This window comes from Bufo gargarizans, chromosome 2 (genome assembly GCF_014858855.1).
Source record: "Bufo gargarizans isolate SCDJY-AF-19 chromosome 2, ASM1485885v1, whole genome shotgun sequence".
Taxonomy (NCBI): domain Eukaryota; kingdom Metazoa; phylum Chordata; class Amphibia; order Anura; family Bufonidae; genus Bufo; species Bufo gargarizans.
The window spans coordinates 504,784,339-504,802,747 of NC_058081.1; the positions used below are offsets into that span (position 1 = coordinate 504,784,339).

The 18,409-nt window shown below is 42.0% G+C and overlaps 1 protein-coding gene across 1 annotated transcript in view; it reads left to right on the forward strand.

Moving 5' to 3' along the window:
- Positions 1 to 747: 747 nt before the first annotated feature.
- Positions 748 to 18,409, forward strand: part of LOC122926530 (gastrotropin-like) — a 39,967-nt gene continuing 22,305 nt past the window's right edge. Inside the window, exon 1 of the mRNA XM_044277923.1 lies at positions 748 to 832. The gene's annotated coding sequence lies outside the window, so the exon portion shown is untranslated. The remainder of the gene's footprint in view (positions 833 to 18,409) is intronic.

The window sequence follows — 18,409 nt, forward strand, 5'->3', positions numbered from 1 at the left end:
TTTCCCTCACTCCTGTTTTGTGTCATAAAAACGTTTCTATAATAACTAACTATATATATATATATATATATATATATATATATATATATATATATATATTCCATTTCTTTGTGTTTCAAAACAGCTAGAACACAAAGAAATTCATACTCCAAGCTTCTAGTTTGACAATCATGTTGTTAATACATTTCTCTCCACCAGATGGCGAAGTTTCCCTTCACTAGAAAGTCTGTATGTCCTGTACAATTGGACACACACCAGCATTGCAGTAATCATTGGCCGAATGATCATCTCTCTGCTGCGTTGCAACTGGACCACCTAAATTTTTCTACTTGGTCAGTGCCATCCATGGTGCCCTAGAGTCAGGCATGGTGCCTCCATAAACAGCAACAGTGTCCCCAGAATCAGCCAGGGCACCTCCTCTGCCCCTCAGTGTCAGCCAGGGTGCCACTAGTAACAACCACATGCTGTGAATCCACAGCGGTGCCACGGTGGCAGCTACAGTGACCACACAGTGTCCTGGTGATCTAAAGACATGCTATATTTATATGCATGTGTAGACAAACTTGACTTTAGAGCCCAGTTGCTTTACTCTGCATTAGAAAATCGCTGCAGTTTCCAATTCCTTAAAATCCCATGTTTCTCGAGGTAGTAGAGTGGTACATTCATTCCTTCTTTATCATTTCTATTCACACAGGCTCAGCTGCGAAATTGGAATACAAGGAATCAAGAACTGTGGCTGTTCCCTTGAATCCAGGGCTGAATGAGCAGTAGCTCTGAGGGTCTCAGGGCTTTTCCTGTCTTTTGGACTCTTCTCTGTGATTTCAGAGAGCATGTATGTAGATAGTCTATAAGTAAAACAAGTTGACATCCCAACCATAGTTTAAAGGGATTGTTTAGTTTAGAACATTCATTTTTAAATACCTTCTTAGGGTAGTCTGAGAATACTGGAATTGTCTCTTGTTTGAGACCTCCATCTCTCTGGAGGACCTAGCCTGGCTATTCAATACACAAACACTATATTAATTTCAATAGGAACTGTGTAATGCCTAATTTTTCATATGGTGGTGCTACAGGAAAACGCATTCCTGGGGTCCCATCACTCATGGTGTGATGCACCGACACAACACTTACATAAAAAAAAGTTATGCTCTAAATGTTTTATTTAGATATACAGTACAGACCAAAAGTTTGGACACACCTTCTCATTCAAAGAGTTTTCTTTATTTTCATGACTATGAAAATTGTAGATTCACACTGAAGGCATCAAAACTATGAATTAACACATGTGGAATTATATACATAACAAAAAAGTGTGAAACAACTGAAAATATGTCATATTCTAGGTTCTTCAAAGTAGCCACCTTTTGCTTTGATTACTGCTTTGCACACTCTTGGCATTCTCTTGATGAGCTTCAAGAGGTAGTCACCTGAAATGGTTTTCACTTCACAGGTGTGCCCTGTCAGGTTTAATAAGTGGGATTTCTTGCCTTATAAATGGGGTTGGGACCATCAGTTGCATTGTGGAGAAGTCAGGTGGATACACAGCTGATAGTCCTACTGAATAGACTGTTAGAATTTGTATTATGGCAAGAAAAAAAGCAGCTAAGTAAAGAAAAACGAGTGGCCATCATTACTTTAAGAAATGAAGGTCAGTCAATCCGAAAAATTGGGAAAACTTTGAAAGTGTCCCCAAGTGCAGTCACAAAAACCATCAAGCGCTACAAAGAAACTGGCTCACATGCGGACCGCCCAAGGAAAAGAAGACCAAGAGTCACCTCTGCTGCGGAGGATAAGTTCATCCGAGTCACCAGCCTCCGAAATCGCAGGTTAACAGCAGCTCAGATTAGAGACCAGGTCAATGCCACACAGAGTTCTAGCAGCAGACACATCTCTAGAACAACTGTTAAGAGGAGACTGTGTGAATCAGGCCTTCATGGTAGAATATCTGCTAGGAAACCACTGCTAAGGACAGGCAACAAGCAGAAGAGACTTGTTTGGGCTAAAGAATACAAGGAATGGACATTAGACCAGTGGAAATCTGTGCTTTGGTCTGATGAGTCCAAATTTGAGATCTTTGGTTCCAACCACCGTGTCTTTGTGCGATGCAGAAAAGGTGAACGGATGGACTCTGCATGCCTGGTTCCCACCGTGAAGCATGGAGGAGGAGGTGTGATGGTGTGGGGGTGCTTTGCTGGTGACACTGTTGGGGATTTATTCAAAATTGAAGGCATACTGAACCAGCATGGCTACCACAGCATCTTGCAGCGGCATGCTATTCTATCCGGTTTGCGTTTAGTTGGACCATCATTTATTTTTCAACAGGACAATGACCCCAAACACACCTCCAGGCTGTGTAAGGGCTATTTGACCATGAAGGAGAGTGATGGGGTGCTGCGCCAGATGACCTGGCCTCCACAGTCACCGGACCTGAACCTAATCGAGATGGTTTGGGGTGAGCTGGACCGCAGAGTGAAGGCAAAAGGGCCAACAAGTGCTAAGCATCTCTGGGAACTCCTTCAAGACTGTTGGAAGACCATTTCAGGTGACTACCTCTTGAAGCTCATCAAGAGAATGCCAAGAGTGTGCAAAGCAGTAATCAAAGCAAAAGGTGGCTACTTTGAAGAACCTAGAATATGACATATTTTCAGTTGTTTCACACTTTTTTGTTATGTATATAATTCCACATGTGTTAATTCATAGTTTTGATGCCTTCAGTGTGAATCTACAATTTTCATAGTCATGAAAATAAAGAAAACTCTTTGAATGATAAGGTGTGTCCAAACTTGTCTGTACTGTATATATATATATATATCTATATATACATACCGTATATATCTGTCAGTCACTGATAGTTGTACACGGGAGAGGTGTTATCAGTGATTGATAGCATTTTCTGTGTAAGTGTGTATACAGAGATAGCTGTCAGTCACTGACAGCAACACGCATAGTAAAACTCGCACTGAATTTAAATGGAAAGTAACCGGGCAGGTGTCATCCTACCGTATTTTTCGCTATCTCTGTATACACACTTATACATAGAATGCTATCATTCGCTGAATAACACCTCCCCCGTGTACAAATGATTTGCTCAGCTCCTTCCGCTCTATAGCATGCTGCCTGCACTGCATTTCACACAGGTTCTCTTGAAGTTAGGAGAATGATTTATAATGGCTTATTTTACCATAGAAACCAATAGAGAGGTGTTTGAGCTTGTGCTCAGCCTTCTCCATTTAAGTCGATAGTTATCCAAAGCATGCCACACCAATTTTCAGTCCCTGTTTGAATGCCAATCCCCCTGTTTTATCCTAGTTTGAACTTGAAGTAAAACTTCCAAAAATTGCCAGCTTGACCGTCCCTGGCCCAGCCTCAAAAGCCATGTGGGAAAGATAATTTGCAGGCTCTCCTGCCAGTCCGTGCTGCCCTGTAAGAGCCACCACAGGCTATATTTTCTAGCGTACCACGACCATCACATTACAGATTAACAGAACTGTACTGCATGGTAACCAGTTAAAATAGGAGGTGAGCTCTATGATATCTCCAGGGGTTGTGTATTATTTATTCAGTAAAAATCAGCACAGCTATATATCATGATGACACCTGCTCGGGTACTTTCCATTTAAATTCAGTGTGAGTTTTACTATGCGTATTCTTTTTATTCTTATATGTGATCTTAGTATAATTAATAGGATGCGCCTCTTTGCAACTTGTCAGCTTTATTTAAGGCAGCCTCACACTGTACATTTGCTCTATCGCATCTCATTATATTATTTTTAGAAGAATTTGCACTTTATCTTCTACTCAACATTTTATACCTTCACTAGAAGTGAAGTTATATTGGATCTTAGGTCCAAAGCAGCTTAGCGTGTCCTGGAGTCATATTAAACTATATTTGTATTGATTACCCTTGACCAGTGATAAGGAGTGGTGAGTACAACCATGTATACCCCTATGAACATACAGGATGCAATTATTCCTTATAATCATGTATTGTTTCATGGTATAACTGCCCGTTATAAAGGGTTTTAGCTGTTTTGAGCTCTGTTACAGTATTGTTTCTACACTGCAGCGACTCAGGGCTGTTTTCACAATGGGTCAACCATATGTGAATTACTTTTTCTCATAGAGGAATCAGTTGTCTGGTGCACACAGTCATGTAATAGCGAAGCTCTGCCTGAGGATAGGGCATCAATATGAAATCTGGAAAACTCCTCTAAAGGGCACATACTGTATATTTCCATCTGGAATTTGTCTCATCAATGTAATGACATTTCTATGTTAAGAATAGTTTTAGAGTAATTTCACGTGAAAAAATCTGTTGCGAAATGTAGGGCAAAGATTGCGTACAGACAGACCCTTGGGTTTCTGCTACTGTTTTGCACTTGGAATGCGGTAGGAATACCTGTGGCCTCAGTACCATCCAGCACAGTCAAGAGAGGATATATCCACACAGTCTGGAAGCCCATATAGAAGTAACCCACGGCTGTATGGACAACAATGTGGCCTCCCATTGGCAGCAACAGGAGATGGTTTCCAGTGTGGAGTCAGCATGGAAATCTGCGCACAGAATTCATTATATGAACAAGGCATTGGAGAGAAGTATAATGGACTGCATTACCCAAGGGCAGTCATAACCCATTAACAACAGTCAAAGTGCAACCATCCATCAACAGAATTATCACACTAAAGGGGTAGTCTCATGAAGACAACCCATGTCCATATGCCCTATTAGGGCACCAAATACTGGGGGTCCAGCTTGGTGCCTCCTCTATAAGCAAAGCAAGTACGACAAGCCCTCGTCCACTTGAGACAGAAATGTGATACAAGAAAAGACGTACATTGTCATACAATGTTCAATACCATGGTTGAAGTTGAAAGGAGTTATCTGATTGATTGCCAGAAGTGCCCAAATAAATTGTGTCTGCCAAGTGTCTTTCTTAAAAGGGTGGGTTCCTTCAATAAATAATACAGCCTTGAAAACTGTGAGAATATTATTTTATAGTACTGAAGGATCCGAGAAAGTAGTCAAGAATTCTTAATTTCAGGGGATATTCTTGAAGCTCTTAGTCCCTAATGCAGACTCTACAATAGGGATAGCGTCTACAGGCGTGTTCTTATATGGCAGAGGGGTCTTTGCACACCAACATAGCCAAAGGGTTTGATTATGACTTCTTCACCATCTAAAGCTACATCCCTTTTTTATATGGTGTTGTGTTCACTAATCAATACCACTAATCAATCAAAACCTTTAACATTCAATGTGAACATAAAACAAGCTTTACTATTCATTTTGAGAATTCTCCTAATTGCTAGTCTCCCAGGGGAGATTCTTTTTAACATGGGGAGTAATCCATAAAACTGGGTCCATCAGACCATATCTCGTGTGAAGATTTCCCAGCAGATTAAGAAGATCTCACCAGTGGATAATCATATTATCAGTGATTTCTATCTCAGCAGAATGATGAAATCGTCATTATCTTATCTCGACCTCCTACACACAGTAATCAAATCTTATCAAGATCTCTACATAGCACACAAGAAAATAACCTTTGTTTCTGCTCTGTCTTGCCTTATTATTTTCTGGTGGTTCCTTGATAAGATGTCCTGATTTTTTGATGGCTAACAATTAAGATAAGTGGTGATTAGAAATTTCAAGGACAAAAAAAAGCTTTACCTCTGTTGCGAACTCTGGGTGACAACTAATATGGACACCATTGAAAAGGTTATCACCCAGGTTTCCTACAATCATGAGTAGAAAATCTAGCTAGAATTTGTATGACTATTATAATCATACAATATATCAAAATATATGACTACATCATTAATTAAAATGTATAATCCATGTGTTATTCAGGATTTACACTCGGGTTCTCTGGTTTAAAAAGCTTATTTTCCTTAATACCCTTTTAAACAAGACAGTTACTTACTAGCAGGAAAAAAAAACATTACTTTCACCTTAAAGGGTTGTCCCACTCATAACACCTATCTCCTATCCACATGACAGTGGATAAGTCTTCGATTGCTGGGAGTCAGACTGCTGCTACACCCAGCGATCATGAGAATGGGAGTCTGTAAGTGCCGCTGGACTGCCATGAGAAATACACGTCCACTGCTCCATTCACTTTACTGGGAATGCAAAGTACAGTGCACGCAGCAGTCCATAGAAGCCAATGGAGAGGTGGACATGCATGTGCACTACTGCTCCATTCTCATGGGACACTTGAGGACCCTCATTCTCGTGATAGCTGGTTGTCCAACATTTCTCAAAACATTGATCAAACATTTACCTCCTTCTTGTGGATAGAGGATAAGTGTTGCGCGACAGATAGGGCACAACTACACTGCAACATTTGTAGCGCAACATTTTGTTGCACTAATGTCGCGCGACAATTTTTATAATGGCAGTCTATGGTGTTGCACTGCAACATGCAACATGCTGCGACTGCGACGCAACAGTGGCAGAAAAATCCATCTCAAATGGATTTTCTGCGACTGTTGCGTCGCAGTCGCAGCATGTTGCATGTTGCCGTGCGACACCATAGACTGCCATTATAAAAATTGTCACACAACATTAGTGCAACAAAATGTCGCGCTACAAATGTCGTCATGTAGACGTACCCTTAATCCCCCCACCACTCAGGCACCACTTTTCGAATGGTCCCCGCCAGTTATGCAGCAATGATACCACATACATCATTCACGTGACCACTGCATTCAATCACTGGCCTCTGTGTTAATTATTGCACTTACAGCACATGACTGCAGAGGGCAGTAATTAACTGCAGTCAGGGATGGACTCAGAACTTAAAGTGGCCCTAGAAAAAAACAAACTAAAACTTATCCCATATTTTAGCCAAATCCAAACTGACAGAAGGCAGTCCGACACAAGGTTCTACAAATTAATGTTGAGCATCAGATTGTTATGCACCCGGCTGGGTGTGAGGAGGACTCATGTGGCCCCACGTGGGCATTGGCCCACCAGGAAATTTCCCTGTCTATGGCCAGTCTAAACCTGACTGCAGTGATCACTTAAATGATCTACCTGTAGGAAGTTGGTGCTGGAGCAGCACGGGGCTCATGTCAGAGGGGGCTGTCTGGGTGAAAATGGGGCAAGTCCATAAAGTTCAACCAGGGGATAGGTGGGGATGTGGCCATATAATTTGGTCATGTTACAGCAATGTTATTTAGGCACGGTACAATATCGTCTTTTGTGCACTGTATCATTGTGCACAATATGGTATAAAGAGGCAAAGTAATGAACAGGACACCTAACCTAACCTACATCTAACCTACCGTCAGCCCTGCTCCATGGAAACATGGCATGAAGTCATCCTCTACATTGTCCACTTAGGAGGGATTTTGTACTAGTCTGCAAGACTCCATCTTCAAGGTTTCTTTGACCTTTGTCAAAGCTTCCTGTGTGACATCTGTGCTTAGAAAAGAGAGCGGTGCATGCAATTTAAAGAAAAGCCACCTGCAAGAAGCAGAGTCGTAAGGTTGATTGCTGAATTTAAGCCGACACATAAAGCCATCAGAGATATATTTTGTCTTGCCATCTGCTATTTTAAAGAAATTGCATCTCATTCTCTGCAGTTTTGATTGATTGATTGCAGAGCTACAGATTAAAGCGTATTCACAAATGTTCTAGTCATCGCTGATCAACGCGTGCATGAAATTGGGAAACATTGCCGTAAAAACAATTTACATGTTGTCTAAGGTTTACAATTGCATTTCCATGAAAATAAAAGCAGACATAGGCGTCGCTACAGGGGGGCAAGAGGGGGCAATTGCCCCCCCAGGTTATTCCTTGCTACCTCCGCATGCCCCCCGCTGATTCACTTTTAAAACTCTGGCCACCGCTAGTACAGCTAGGGCCGTTTTTAACGTGGGGCAAAAGGGGCAGCTGCCCCGGGCTCAGTTGCTCCTGGGGGGCCCAAGGCAGCTGCCTCTTGAGCCCTGCTGGCCACTGGTGATGTGGGGGGCGGCGGCAGGGCACAGGGAGATGAGCGCTTCCGTTGTTGAAGCGTTCATCTCCATAGTCATCTGTATCGCCGTCCTCAGGATGCAGATGCTGCGGCGGGGCAGGGGAGGGAGAGGAGTCTTCCTTCCCTGTTCCTCTGATAGGCTGCAGGGCCGTACAGCGCGAGACACAGGCCGGAAGAGGCCTGCATCACATCGCTGCCAGCCTGATGGAGGTAAGTATCTATGGGGGCACTTGTTATTGGCACATGATTGGGGGGCATCTATGGTGGCACCTGTTACTGGCACATGATTGAGGGGCATATATGAGGCACTTGTTACTGGCACATAATTGGGGGGCATCTATGGGGGCATTTGTTACTGACACATAATTGGTGGGCATCTATGACACTTGTTACTGGACAGGATTGGGGGGCATCTATGGGGGCACTTGTTACTGGCACATGATTAGGGGGCATCTATCAGGGCACTTGTTACTGGCACATGATTGTGGGGCATCTATGGGGGCACATCTTACTGGCACATTATTGGGGGCACTGTGGGGGTAATCTATGGGGGCACTTCTTACTGGCACATTATTGGGTGGCACTATGGGGGGCATCTATTGGGGCACATCTTACTGGTACATTATTGGGGGCACTGTGGGGGCATCTATGGGGCAGTTCTTACTGGCACATTATTGGTGGCACTTTTTACTGGAACATTATTGGGTGGCAGTATGGGGGCATCGATGTGGGCACTTCTTACTGGCACATTTTATGTGGGGGCATCTATGGGGCACATCTTACTGGCACATTATTGGGGGCCCTGTAGGGGCATCTATAGGGGCACTTCTTACTGGCACATTATTGGTGGCACTTTTTAATGGCACATTATTGGGTGGCACTATGGAGGATTCTATGGAGGGCACTTCTTACTGGCACATTATTGGGGCACTATGGGGGCATCTACTGAGGCCACAAAGAAGGGGTATTTTATATGGGGGAAGGGGGGAAAGGAACACTATGGGGGCTTCTACTGAGGCCACAAAGAAGGGGTATTTTTTACTGGGGTACATTATGGTGGGTACTATGGGGAAGGGGAGAGAGGAGTACTATGGGCTCATCTATGGGGGGGCACTAAGATGGGGTATTTTATACTTGCAAATTATGGGGGACACTGAGGGCATCTACTGGGACACTGTATATGGGGCATTTTATAATGGTACATTATGGGGGGCACTAGGAAGAAGGGGGAGAAGAGCACTATGGGGCATTTACTGGGGGCATTATATATGGGTATTTTATACTGGCACATTATGGGACACTATGGGGACATTAGCTCAACTGGGGGCATTAAAAGGGGGTATTTTTTGCACTGGCACATTATAAGGAGAATTATTACTACTGGGGGGCGTTGTGATGGGCTTTATTACTACTTGGGGTATATGGGGAACATGATTACTAGTATGGGCACTATGCGAGCATTATTACTTCTGGGGCACAGTGGGGACATTTTGGGGTCACTGTAGGAGCACTATTACTACCATGTGTGCTCCAGCAGAGAATTATTCCTATTGGTGGGACTTTTGGGAGCACTATTACTGTGGGGGCACCTTGTCACAGTATCAGCTTACCACAACTATTTTTGGGGGACGTTATGTTTAAACTATTAGTGTCAGAGGCACTATTTGCTGGGCGCAGTTATTTTAGGGCACTGTGTGCCAATAATTATTGAAGAGCACTATCTGCATGGTACTACTATTATCAGGGGGTTTATCTGTTTCTGCAGTATAGTATTGGGGAGCCCAGTGGCTCAGTATTGGGGGTGGTAGGATGATTTGTCCAGAAGATGGGAAGATGACAGAAAAGTAGTAAACTAAGATTTTGTTTGTCAAGCTGCTGAAAAATGGTGGTCTGGTCTGAAGGTCTGAAAGGAAAAGATGAGGAAAGAGAACATTTACATCAAAGAGACATCACTGGATGTAAGAGGTGTGTGCCGCTGTATTATCCTGTATGTAGGGGTTAGTAGTACAGTACTATCTGCACATTGTAAAGTAAAAAAAAAGTAATCTGAAAAATACTATCTTTTTGTGTCAGAAGTTGTGCTTTTTTAATTTTTACAATAATGATACAGCCATTTTATTTGATACTTTTGTGCTGATTCTTTTTTCCCCTCTATATTAAAGGACACTATAGTCACCAGAGCCACAACAACTAAACGTAGTAGTTCTGGTGTCTATAGCATGTCTCTGCAAGCTTTTTAATGTAAACACTTTTCTGAAAAAATATATTACTGCCAAGGAACACCTCTAGTGGCCACTCATCATTATAAAAGTTTACTACTCTATGAGGTGTGTGGATTTTGTGTGTGTGTGTGTGTGTGAAAATAATGTGGTTGCATAAGTGTGCACACCCTCTTATAACTGGGGATGTAGCTGTGTTCAGAATTAAGCAATCACATTTAAAATCATGTTAAATAGGAGTCAGCATTACACCTGCCATCATTTAAAGTGCCTCTGATTAACCCCAAATAAAGTTCAGCTGCTCTAGTTGGTCTTTCCTGAAATTTTATTATTCGCATCCCACAGCAAAAGCCATGGTCCACAGAGAGCTTCCAAAGCATCAGAGGGATCTCATTGTTAAAAGGTATCAGTCAGGGTAAGGGTACAAAAGAATTTCCAAGGCATTAAATATACCATGGAACACAGTGAAGACCATCATGATCAAGTGGAGAAAATATGGCACAACAGTGACATTACCAAGAACTGGACTTCCCTCCAAAATTTATAAAACTGGTCTGGGAGGCTACCAAAAGGCCTACAGCAACATTAAAGGAGCTGCAGGAATATTTTGCAAGTACTGGCTGTGTGGTACATGTGACAACAATCTCCTGTATTCTTCATATGTCTGGGCTATAGGGTAGAGTGGCAAGATGAAAGCCTTTTCTTACGAAGAAAAACATCCTAGCCAAGCTAAATTTTGCAAAAACACATCTGAAATCTCCCAAAAGCATGTGGGAAAAGGTGTTCTGGTCCGATGAAACCAAGGTTGAACTTTTTGGCAATAATTCCAAAAGATATATTTGGCGCAAAAACAACACTGCACATCACCAGAAGAACACCATACCCACAGTGAAGAATGGTGGTGGCAGCATCATGCTTTGGGGCTGTTTTTCTTCAGCTGGAACTGGGGCCTTAGTTAAGCTAGAGGGGATAATGAACAGTTCCAAATACCAGTCAATATTTGCACAAAACCTTCAGGCTTCTGCTAGAAAGCTGAACATGAAGAGGAACTTCATCTTTCAGCATGACAACGACCCAAAGCATACATCCAAGTCAACAAAGGAATGTCTTCACCAAAAGAAGATTAAAGTTTTGGAAAGGCCCAGCCAGAGCCCATACCTGAATCCAATTCTGTGGGGTGATCTGAAGAGGGCTGTGCACAGGAGATGCCCTCACAATCTGACAGATTTGGAGTGTTTTTGCAAAGAAGAGTGGACAAATCTTGCCAAGTCAAAATGTGCCATGCTGATAGACTCATACCCAAAAAGACTAAGAGTGCTGTAATAAAATCAAAAGGTTCTTCAACAAAGTATTAGTTTAAGGGTGTGCACACTTATGCAACCATATTATTTTATTTTTTATATCTTTTTTCCTCTACCTAAAAGATTTCAGTTTGTAAGTTCTGAAATTATTTATCTTTGTCTCATTTTTTTACATCACAGAAACCTGACATTTTAACAGGGGTGTGTAGACTTTTTATATCCACAGTATATACTTATTTAGTTTTTTTCAGTAGTATGATTAAGTGGTGAAAATTATTAGTGCCCCCCCCCCCCATTTATGACTGTGGTATCTTATGTGCCCCCCCCCCCCTATATATTGATCCTAGATTCGCCACTGAAAGCAGAAAATGACCCTCTTGCAACCTCTAGTATTGAGTTCCATTTACCCCTTAACAACCAGCCTATTTTAGGCCATAAAGACATGGCAATTTTTCTTTGCCGTGTTCATTCTTGCATTTCAAGAGCCATAACTTTTTTTAATTTTCCATCAATGTAGTTGTGTGAAGGCTTGTTTTTTTTCGCAGGATGAATTGTATTTTTCAATGACAGCATTTTTAGATTTATATTTTTCAATTAGCTTTTATGCATTTTTTTGGGGGCTGGCATATTGCACAAAATAGCACTCATTTATTAAGGCGTCTTAATAACCCCTGTGATGGCGGTTGATCTGCCGAAGTTATATAGAGGCGCCGGCCTGTACATAACTTTGGTGCATCCACCGCTGGTCTACATCTACGTCAGCTTCCTTGCTGCTGTAGATTTAGTACTTTTTCTATGCCAAAAACAGGCATAGAAAATGATAAGTGAGACGGGCCCTAGACCTGGTGTGAGCGGGGAAAAGTCGCAAATAACCTATGCACCGCAATCTGTGACAGATATACACCAGGAAACTGGCGTATATCACTTAGTAAATGACCCCCATTGTTTTTACAGTGTTCACTGTACAGTATAAATGACATATTAGCTTAATTCTGCAGGTCTGTATGATTACAGTGATGCCAAGTGTTTATAGTTTTTATGTTTTACTTCTGAGAGCCAGAGCTTTTTATTTTTCTATTAATGGAGCTGTGGGAGCATTTTCTTTGAAGCATACATTGTTTTTATTGATTTAAAGGTATGTACAAATTTTATTCACTTTAACTTTCACTGTGTTTATTGAGCAGGTTAAATAATGTGATAAATTTTATTATTCTGGTTGTTATGGACTTAGCAATACTTATGTGTCCTATTTTATTTTTATTGTGTGACATAATAAACCATTTTTGCTGGCATTTTTTTTTATAGCACCACTCAAGGGGCTACGGAAGCTTGCACCTCTAATCCCATAATTGGTACCACACCTTGGGAGGTACATAGAATGCAGTTTCATTTTCTGATTTAATTTTACATGTATTATTGCATCTTTTCAGCACTATATAATAAGAATATATGGACTGACATTTTAGCCCCAGGTACAGGGGATATAGAGCCTCCTGAGGTTTTAACTATTGTGCCTCACTACAGAGCTTATCTGGGTCTGATAAGACACAGCAGTTCATGCAGTTACCCAGGACCCTGCAATCATATGATCACTAGGATTGGAGCAGGAAGTGGCATACATCCCAATATCCCCAGAATAGGCTAGACAGACCCATATTTTGGCACCTGTCCTGAGAGGGCTGTGGCATGTCCTGATTTTAACTGTGTCTCTGTCCTGAGTACACAAATCCATCAGAAGAAAAGAAAAAACTGGAGTGCCAGATTCGGTACATAATTGACTTGAATGGAAACTAAACAGATCCCACTAACTATAATGGGATCTATTCAGGAGAATTATTTTTTTTTTGAGCGGAGAAAAATGTCCTGCATGCAGGACTTTTCTCTCCACTATTAGGCTAGGTTTACACGACGACATTTGTCGCGTGACTTAGAAAGGGCAGAACTACACTGCAACATTTGTTGCGCGACATTTTGTAGCACCAATGTCACGCGACAATTTTTATAATGGTAGTCTATGGTGTCGCACTGCAACATGCGACATGCTGCGACTGCGACGCGACAGTCGCAGAAAAATCCATCTGGAATGGATTTTTAGCGACTGTCGCAGTCGCAGCATGTCGCATGTTGCAGTGCGACACCGTAGACTACCATTATAAAAATTGTCGCGCGACATTGGTGCTACAAAATGTCGCGCGACAAATGTCGTCGTGTAGACCTAGCCTTATTGACCCAACCTCCAAAGCACATGTGAACAAACCATTACTGTACCAAGGCCCACACCTGTGTCCAGCACATGCCCATGACAGGTTTGTATCTTCTGAAAATATACAATTAAGGTCCCTGTTCAATGACAGCAAGCAGAAATCATGGAAGTCATGATGGATTGTACTAAAAAAGTATTTGGGAAGATTGTTTAACTTTTCATTCTACAAAGAATAAACTGTAATTGCTAGAGCTGTAATTAAAAGTAATCTCAAAATCCAGGCTCAATTTCACCATAGAAGTAACACGTTCTTTTGAATGTGGAATCATCGTTCACGCGTGTCAAATTTCCACACTGTTAGCTGACATCTTCATAGCTTGACACTCCGTGTTACTATGATCAGCTTCTTGTCACTCTGTCAGAGCCTCTTGTTCAGTGGCGGTGTAACATGTTCACAAGATGGCATGGTTTCATTTGTTGTTTCTTCTTATTAATTGAATTACGCACTCAGTGTCAATTACAGGATTATGCATTATTTGTCAAATGTTCCTGAGGCTCACTCATTTATTTATTTTTATATCTAAGGAATTTCTGGGGAAGGGTTAAGCATGACGGCTCAGTGCTTAGCAGTGGGATCCTGGTTGGAATCCAACCAGGGCAACATGCTCATGAATTCTGTATGTCCTTCCAATGTATATATGGGAGCACTTCTGGGCACTGTATGGCACAAAGTGGCCATACAGTGCCATTAATTAAAACATTTGCATGGCATGTGTATGTTCTTCCAGTCATTACATAGGGGGAATACTAGACACAGAGTGTTACAATGGAGACCCTTCTGAGCCCTCTATGGCACTAAAGAAACACCAAGGCTACATGCACACGATTTTTAGCACCAGTGAAAGTTTATGGGGCTATTCACATGGCCGTTCTTTTAACGGCCAGTGAATAGCATCCCTCCAAAAATGGGACATCTCCTATCTTTGTCCGTTTTCAGGCCGGACGGACCCCATTAAAATCAATGGGACCGATTAACAGGAGAACACCCGTCTAACACCCTTTAAAAACGGGTACACAGGCCATTTAGGGGTTTAAAAAAAAAATCACCTCATCCACTTGCTTGCGGAGCGGCAGTCTCTTCTCTCTTCATTGAGCAGGACCTGCCAAAGGATCTGCGTGGTGACGTAATCATGTGGGAGCGCGCAGTGACGTCATCGCGCACCTTCGGCAGGTCCTGTTCTGTGAAGAGAGAAGAGACTGCTGCAGACCTAGCAAGTTGATAAGGTGAGTTTTTTTTTTTTGGGCTGTGGGACTCTATGAGGGCATTATATAAACCATGGGGGACATTATTAAGCTGGGGGCCCTAAAAAAACCAAAAAACACACACACTATGGGGGACATTATTTAAGATGGGGGCAGAAACCCCAAAAAAATCCTACACTATGGGGGACATTATTTTAGCTGGGGGCCTACCCTCCTGTGGGTGTTCTCAGAAGGGTGGGTCTATAAATAACTGCCAATCAAATTCATCAATTTTTCATGTCTGTTTTTAACGAACATGAAAAACGGATGCAAAACGGACATTAAAAACAGACACATGGCCAGAAAATGGATGCACACACTAATGCAAAATGGCCAAGAAAAACTGACAGTGTGTTAGTTTTTAACGGACGATTTTTTTTTTCACTTTCGTGTGCATGAGGCCTAACCTGGTTGGCATTGTTTATATGAGCATTCACATTTTGTGTTTTAGACATTTTTTGGGGGGCTAGTCTCAACAAGGGGTCATGGCTTAGCAGGGAAGGAGGCTTGGGCTAAAATACGAGTTTTTGCACAAGAATATGGCAACATTTTGGCTGTAAAAATCTGAAAGAAATTAAGACAACTAAAAGTTGCCTTAAGGGTCACTGAGTTCTGGTAAAAACTTTGATATGTCATAGAGATATATCAAAAGTTTTGATCAATAGGGGTTTGAGCGAGGAGAAAACCAACGTTCGCTAGAACAAAGAGAGAGAAGGACGCCTATATAGCTCCCTCCTCACACGGAATCGAGACTGGCCTATATTTCTATTTGGCCTGTCTCTTGTGGCGATGAGATTTGTGACCGTATCTCTCTCCTCGTTCTTGTGATCAATTGGGGTCTCAGCGCTCAGATCCCCACCAATCAAAACGTTTAATATATATCTATGACATATTAAAAGCTCAGTGGCCTTTTAAATGGACTCTGTCAGCAGTTCTGACATGAAGATGCCAGCACAACTGGTATCTCTGGTGGCCTAGCGTTAATTGACATCTGGCTAACTGCATGAGGATTAGCTGTAGGTATTACAGCTTAGTACAGGGAAGTGTATTTTTCCTCATACAGTAGCTGAACTTGCCAGAAATAAGTTTATTGTCTCACCCTGTCATCTACCACTATTTCATGAACTCATAAAACAAAGTGAATGACCCATTTCTTACTGGCCTTGTGCGGCAGTGAATGCTAGACCATCATAATTTTGCATCATTTTCACAGAATTTTTCTTTCATTGCCTCAAAACATGATTGAGCATTATGGTTTTCTGGACATCAAAGCACTAATAACTACCAAGGTCCCAGAGAGAAGATCTGCAAACCATTCCAACTCCACTGAAATCTGTAGCGCTGCCCTGTCCAGCATTATCTCTGTGGCACTATATGGAAGCAAATCACCAACTAAATGAATGGTCGCAACCTAATCAGCTTGAATAGTAGAATGTGTTGTGAGACGGGACCACTCAGACAATCTCTTTTCCTAGGGTTTATTGGTCACGGAGGGGTTTTGTCAGTTTTCACCCCTATGCCGTGAAAAAATCTGTGCCGTATGGGCAATTTATTAGATAAAAGCGCATCAATAGCAAAGAAGAAGAATATAGAAAACAAGCACGGGAGTTAAAAAAACGTTTACTGCAAAGGGGTTACCCTGAGAAATTATTAGATGAGGAGATGGAGGAGGCAGGCAAGTTTTCCCAGTATGAGCTGTTAGTAGGTAAGGGAGAAAACAACGTGAGAGGACAACAGAAGGATAAAAATAAAAAAAGGAGATGTGTGTTTTCGTTTAAATCTAGCCCAATGGCCAATTTGATACGAACGGCAATATTTAAACATTGGGATATTTAAAAAAAAACATATAGGCTTGAAAGGAATAGTGGATGAAAAACCATTAATAACATATAGGAGAAGCCATACAATCAAAGACAGGATTGTTAGAAGCAGATTCACAGGGGGGGAAAGCAATTGGCTGCAGGAGAGGTTGCCTAAGGGCAACTACAAATGCGGCAGTTGCTCTTTTTGTAAGTACAATTCCCAAAATAAAATTTTTGAGATAGGTCCCATAACTTAAAAAGTAACCAGTTTCATAGAAGTAGAAGTACAGATGTCATTTACTTATTGATGTGCAATTGTGGCCATTTTTATATAGGAAAAACCATTAGAAAAACCATTCCTCCATAAGAATGGGGAAGGGTTGTCGCAGACTAATCGACCATGTAAGAGAAGCGCATGGAGGAAATGTACAAGCGCTTCAATTTGCCGGAGTGGAGGTCATCCCTCACCCAGTTCAGGGTGGGGATAGACATTGTCTTCTCTTTCAAAAGGAAGCGAAATGGATTATACGCACAGGACTCTAGGTCAGTTAGGTCTGAACGACCGAAATTACAAAATGTGTTTTTGTAATAGCGCACTTGCGTTTGTTTATTGTTTTTAATTGACCCTCATATTTGTTGTTTATGGTTTCTATGACAACTGGATGCCTAGTATAAGAGGTCAGCACATAGATACGTGCTGAAGTAGTGGCCTGCGGAAGCGCGATTGTTCGTGCGCGAAAAGGCCGTCGCTGCTGTATGTGAATTTGGCTAACTGCTACCCAGCCGCTTGTAACCTGATACTATGAAATAAAAGAAGCAAAGAACCAGTGGTGAGTGCTGCCTATTTCTTCGTCTTGTCTTGGAAGATTTATTGGGCACACAGCAAGGAAAAACGGTACAGGCTTGCTCCTGCAATCAAAAAAAATGACAGTTCATAGAATTAACAAAACCCGGTGATACAATCTTCTCACCAGCTTGTAGGTTTTTCTTAGCGATTCCTCTCTGCCAAGAGGTTTGTTTCAATAGGTCTTTCTCCCAGACCAACAACCACATACTACACTCTGGCAGTGTGTCTTTTAAATTAGCTACCCACTTGTGTGAGGTGGTAACATCCGAGATGGTGGATGGGAGTGACCTTCCCACCCAAACTCTTCAGTCACTCCTGGACCCAAACTCCAGCAACCACAAACTCAGTGATCTAACATCACTGGTCGCAATTCACCTCCGGGATTTACATCACTGAGAGTAGCAGCCTCGGTGACACATACTTACCATCTATGACCTCACCCATTGAATGCTTACAGTGTATATGTGGGCAATGCTATGCATGTTGATAAGCATCCATGCCATATACTGTACATGTGACAACTTTTGAGAAATCAAGACAAGAAATATTGTCATCAGGACTAGATGAAGACAGAAGATGCCCCTGTGTGGAAACAGTTCACAAACACTTGGTCATAGCTGAGCACTTAAAGGTGTTTTTCGGTCTGGAGATACCGATCACCTATCTTTACTCTCAAGTAATTAGGAGCTGAACTGTATTTACCAGTATGGCCACTATGCTTTTAATGGAGCCCCGTTTCTGGCTCCCTTCAGA